The sequence below is a fragment of the Scatophagus argus genome, chromosome 16 (genome assembly GCF_020382885.2).
Source record: "Scatophagus argus isolate fScaArg1 chromosome 16, fScaArg1.pri, whole genome shotgun sequence".
Lineage (NCBI taxonomy): Eukaryota > Metazoa > Chordata > Actinopteri > Scatophagidae > Scatophagus > Scatophagus argus.
Window position 1 is genome coordinate 12804062 of NC_058508.1, and position 6011 is coordinate 12810072.

A 6011-nucleotide genomic window follows, 5' to 3' on the forward strand; every position below is an offset into this window, starting at 1 on the left:
ATGGCAGCAAAAAGGAGTCTTGAGTCTCAGGTCTCTCACCCTGGAGTTATCACCTCAGCCCCCTGCTGCAAAGCTGGGGATTACTGAGATCCACTTCTTTCCGTGGCCCTGCAGAACCTGCCCATCCCCGCTGCTCAGCACTTGTTCACAGCATCACAAAATTCGCATGCACTGAAAATACACAAAGGCCACATAGGCATGTCTGTTCAACCAGGCTCACTCATCTACGTCCTATCGTCTGTCATCAGGATGGAGATTTAAGGGAATGTTTACAGAGTAGTTCAAAGCGTGGTGTCTTTTTCCCATTAAAGAAAAAGATCCATGTATGTCAGTCTGTTAATCCTTTAAAAATGCATGGTTCTGTGGTTCCATGGTTCTATCATTACTACTTTCATATAATATTGAGTTTAGAGATGCACAACACATTTCAATAATGTATATATTATAACTTATATTATTGACAGTCAGCCAATAATGAAATTATAGCCAATAAACAGAGTAATTAATAAAGAGCTAAATTGTTTTCGGAGAAAGTTGGTTTGCGCAGAGAAGAACAACAAGTGCAGCAAGTGGCATTCATGCTCATGATGTTGTGGCACCTGGGTTGAGCCAAGCTCTGTAGAAACAGAAAGCCAAACACGTCAAAGAAGACATCTCGATTACAATTTGCTATATGTTCTGCAAGGATTGTGAGGGGAAGGAAAAATGTCTACAAGTTTCAACACAGCAAATCTTATTGTTTGCACACTACATCTTAGCCTTTCTTATCCTCGGGTGTTCATAAATTACAGGTTATGAACTTTTTTAAAAAAGAAAAAAATGAAATTATTGCTATCAGTCAAGAGATGCAAATAGTTATCAAGTGTTGGTATGAGCTGAAAAAAATTCAGATTGTGCATCCTTAACTAAGTTTGTTCAGTTGTTCCTGAAGCTTTTGAAGATGCTGGTGCCTTGATGATGCTAGTGACACTTGAAACATCAGTGTTGATTGGTCCTCCCACTTAAATCCAAACTGATTTGTCAAAACAAATATTAGATGAACTGCCCTGAAACATTCATAATCCATAGGGGATGAATTCAAGTTATTTTAGTGGTCCCCTGAGTCATCCTCCAGCCCCACCAACATGGTGATATTTGTGACATGAATCAAGAACTACTGTATCGGTTGGATTTCAATAAAACTGCAAATGTAATTGTATCACCTCACAGGATAAGTTGTCATAATTTTCATGATCCTGTTGCTTTTCAACTACCGAAATGATTAGATCAAATATTTACCTCGTTCAATTTTGTGTATGACCAAATACCTACAAAACTACTGCCATTCCAGCCAGACTTAGCTGTCCTCTGTCATCAGCAAATAGGGATGGCAGTCACAGTAAAGATTACCATTAAACATCAGCATGTTAGCATGCTGGCATTAGCATTTAGCTCAAAGTGCTTCAGTACCCTAGTGGGCCAAGAGACTCACAGAGCTGCTAGCATGGCTGTATGGCTGTAAACAACAGAATACACGCTACAGCACCCTAGCAGTTGTGACCCTGAGCAACTACTGAACAATCTGCAGAGTGTTTGACAGTGTGTGTGTGTGTGTGTGTGTGTGTGTGTGTGATAAAGTAAGAAAGCGGGAGTGAAAGATGAATTCCTGGACGCTGAGCACATGTTCTGTTTTGCCCTCCTTTCTCTGTTAGCTGGTTGAAGGTGTCAGTCATTTGTGTTTGAGCGTATACGTGCGCGGCTGCTTTGCACAGTGGTCCACAATGATTTACACCTCCGGCTCTGTGCGGCAGTGAGTATGTCATTTAAAATAGCAGGTGTTCACATGCTGCTTAGCTCATGGAAAGCAAGTTAAAGAAAGAAAGGGAGAGACAGAGTGGTGTGTGTGTGTGTGTGTGTGTGTGTGTGAGGGGAAGGAGAAGGGGGTTCAACTGAACCTGAATTAAACTCATAAATGGTGCAGTCAAACTGGCATGCAGGTCACTGAGTTTCCCAACCACTGCTGGGCCTGTTTCTCATCCTACGACAATAACTTTGCCAGGCAGCTTCCAGCAGCACTGGTAGCAGTTATCCTGTTGCTGTTATTAGCTTTGGTGAAAGTCATGTCAGAGATATTCAGGTCAGTCTAAAACCACTGAATATAAAGCCCAGGGGTTGGTGGGGAACTGTGCATGCATGTGTGTGCTTCTGTCTCTGGAATGACATCATATTGCTGAGCAAAGACAAATATGAAAAACTGTTTTGGAGAGATGAAAACACACAAACTGAGATTTCGAAATACTACAAAAACAGTTTTATTGGCTTTTATTTTCTACTCTAGAGAAAAACGAGCAGAACATGAGGACAGTTTGGAGCAGAGCTTAAATACATCAAAAAGTTAGAGTTACTCTGACACAACATGGAGTTAGAACAGGATATAAGCCTGCATAGAGAGAGATAAAAGGAAAAGAAGACAAGAGGGTTTCTAGAAAAACAAAACTGGATTTGCTCTCTTGCAAGAAATGACAAAGAGAACAAATGAGGTGCTGTGAAGTCTGAGAGCCTGTGATGTTAACAGGTTGTCAGGGATCCCTTCACAGTCTTTCCTCTACCTTACCATCCCTCCATCTCTCACTCATTCCTCCTACGCCACCGTCGTGACCTTCCCTCAGAAGCCACTCCATCAAACTGGCTTCCACTCTGAGTCCTGCTTCCTAGCCTCACCTTACATCAAAGATGGTGGTGTGTGTGTGGTTGGGGAGGGGAAGACACACACAGCCTTTAAGTGGATAAACCAGGAAGTCTGCAGCCCGTAGTTCACAAATGTTTTTCACATTGAAGTACAGATGCTGAGGCTGTCAGAGGTTTAACTCGTTGTGTTGTTCATTGACAATGCAAATTATGCCAAACATGGACCAACAAACCACACAGCATGTTCAAATGGGGGTGAGTTTTGCAGAAGCTAATTTTACACATATATTTATCTTTGCACTACCATAACAAAAGGTAGCTTAACATTTGTGTGTGTACGCACACGTGCCTGTGTGTGTTCAGCTAGTACCAGGTGTGTCTGCCACCTGCCAGCCAGTGTGAACAGTGTGAGGTCTGTTCTGTGACGCTCTCATCATACCCCCATCAGACAGATAGGTGTGTGGCTGCTTCCTAACTCTTTCCCACATGCTGAATATGAACACACACACACACACGGGTCCAGAGCTCTACATTAACATAGCTCATCTCATTTTTTTCCCCTGTCTGTCAGCACAAGAAAGTCTTTGTGTGTGTATATGTGTCTGCCCTGTCTATTGACAATAGTATTGCTTTAAAGATAAGGGAACTTTTTGTGTGTATGTGCATGTGTGTGTGTGTGCTTGTAAAGCAAGGTGGTCTTATCGCACCGTTGAATGGGATGTAGGAGAGCGCTAATCTCTCTGTGATTGGCTCACTTCAGAGAAAGTTCAAGAGCTTTGATCCAAAGAACCAGGGACTATGATAGTCTGTGTTAGATGTGTACACACACACACACACACACACACCACTCAGTCAGCATCTTCATAAAGCCTCCTTTTAGCTCACCAGACCATCTTGTGTTGAAAATAATGAGGTAAAGAACATCCTGAACAACATCAACGCCACTTGCTAAAGACAAGAATCACTGAGAGGAAAAAGAGGAAGAGGCAGGGTTCAGTCGAGTCCATTACTCCTCTGATGATGGTTGGATCAAAGTAAACACTGATAATGGTTCCACCACAGTTAATAATACTCCTGCCCAAGAATGTTGGCTGGGCCGGCTACTCCCGACCTCACACGTGTAATTGCACACACACAAACGTGCATGCACACACACATGCACAGACTCCTCATTCCTCAATAGCAGTGACACATTCCGAGCTTTCTTCCTCTCTTCCCACAAACCAAACACTGCTCACTCCTTCTTTCTAATTGTGGACTTTTGATTTATTTGATGTGCATGGGGAAACCGGCTTCCTTTGCTTCGCTCCCATCGGAAAACATGCATGCTCACACACACACAAACACACACAGCGCACGCACATACAGTGGAGGCAATGGCTCCACGCATCCCCCTTTGTAATTACAACACATACAAACTTCAGCTCCCATAAGAACCTGACTTATCTGCCTCCAGAGACCTCTACACTCTCAGTAGTTCCTCTGCCACGCCCTCCATCACTCTCTGCTTCCCTTGCTTCTTCCCTCCTTACATTTAGCAAGACCTGACAGAGGCCCTGTCAAGCTCACTTCAGTCACAAATCAGAGTAAAAGAACAAGCAAAGAATTTATGGATCAGTCAGTGAGGACTTCCAGGTTACTCTCTTTTAACCTCCAGAGACACTGGCACTGAGATACAGAGAGATTTGAATAAGAAGAAGTGAAAACTAATTTAATTATCAATCTAAATCTAAATCCTGTATGCACATGGCTGAATGGATCAGTACTGTTTGTTGGTGAATTAAGTTTGTCACACAGGAGAGTTTGATTCGCTCTCTTTTACCACCACCATGCAAGTTGCAGTTTTGCATACACACTCATGAGGAGTGCTGATGCCGAAGAGCAGAGAGGGTTTCTGTTTCAGCAGGTTCCCAATGAGGGGCCGAGTAGACTCCTATCCATCTCAGGTTTATCAGCAGTATCAGTAAGCTCCTTCCCCTGTAGATCCAAAATGTAACAATCTGTTTAAAATGAATAGAAGCAAATGTCGCTCATCACACAGTGTTCATGGGTTATTTCCATCAAATTGTTGCTGCAAGTGTGTTTTTATTTGCAGGTGAGGAAGTAAAGGTTGTAAACACACAGTATGTACTTTCTTCCGCTTGGAGTATCTCAATAAAAACAAAACAAAAGACTTAAGTGCTGTGGGATTATGGAAGTTGTTGTCTTCATCGTTAAACAAGCACCACTGCAGATGAAAATCTTTCTGATCTGATTCCAGTGGACGAGGTAACGTTTTAAAGTTTTATTCATGTCATGTTTTGTCATGATCTGCTGTCTATGAGTCACTGGTTTTTCCGTTTTCTCCTGAATGCTTCATCCTTCTCCAAGCCAATCAGCCCATTATCACCTCAATCAGCCTCACTGCTCTCACCTGTTCTCCACACAGGTTACAAAGGCAACCCCTGCCCATCTCTCATTGCCAGATTGTTCCTCTGCTCTGCATGACTCTTCAGCTCTCTTTTCCAGTTTTGCCTTGTGTCTCGTGTGTTGCATTTGGGTCCATATAAGTCCCTGGTTTCATGTTTTCTTTAATATCTTGACTGTGTCCTTGAGGTTATAGTGACTGAAGCAACCGAAAGAAACATACTGTTATCTTAAAAAGTAAAGTTACAGATTTTTCTGGGTTTGAATGTTATTGGAAACATTTGGGATGATGTAAGGACACAACTCAACAAAAGCAGAAATGCTGCATATTAAATCTTTAAACTTAAAAGGCTTTCACATTTGGGATTATTATACAAGGAGAAAAGAACAAGACAAGAAACAGAATATCAGTGGGTATTCATGTGCTGTATCGTATCTTCCCTCCTCACACCATTACCTGTGTGTGTGCGTGCACGTGCATGTATGAGAAAGGAGTTTCTGAGGGACTGCCACCAAGGGGTGAAACCAAAGACCAGAACTCAGAAGCACGGACGACCCACTTACCTACCCTTGTGCCAAACCCCACCACCACCTCCACCATCCCTCTCCTCAATCAACCCTCACTGCCCTAATCCTGTGTTTACACAAAACGCTGGGCAGTAATGATAGCCATGAGACCATGGACCACCCCACGTCCCTACGCACCCTCCTCTCTCCAACTGCCCCACCACTTTCCACCGCTAACCCAAAGCTGTTTTCACAGGAGCCAAATACCTTAAATACATAATTAGCGGGGTCATTTGTGCAACGGGGGCCCCAGCGAGGGCATGAGCGTGTGCGTGTAAGTTTGTAGGGGGGCAGAGGGAGGATGAGGAGTGTAGAGGGGGCAGGATATGAAGACGTGAGAGAGAGGCGGACAAAGACGTGCATTCATGACT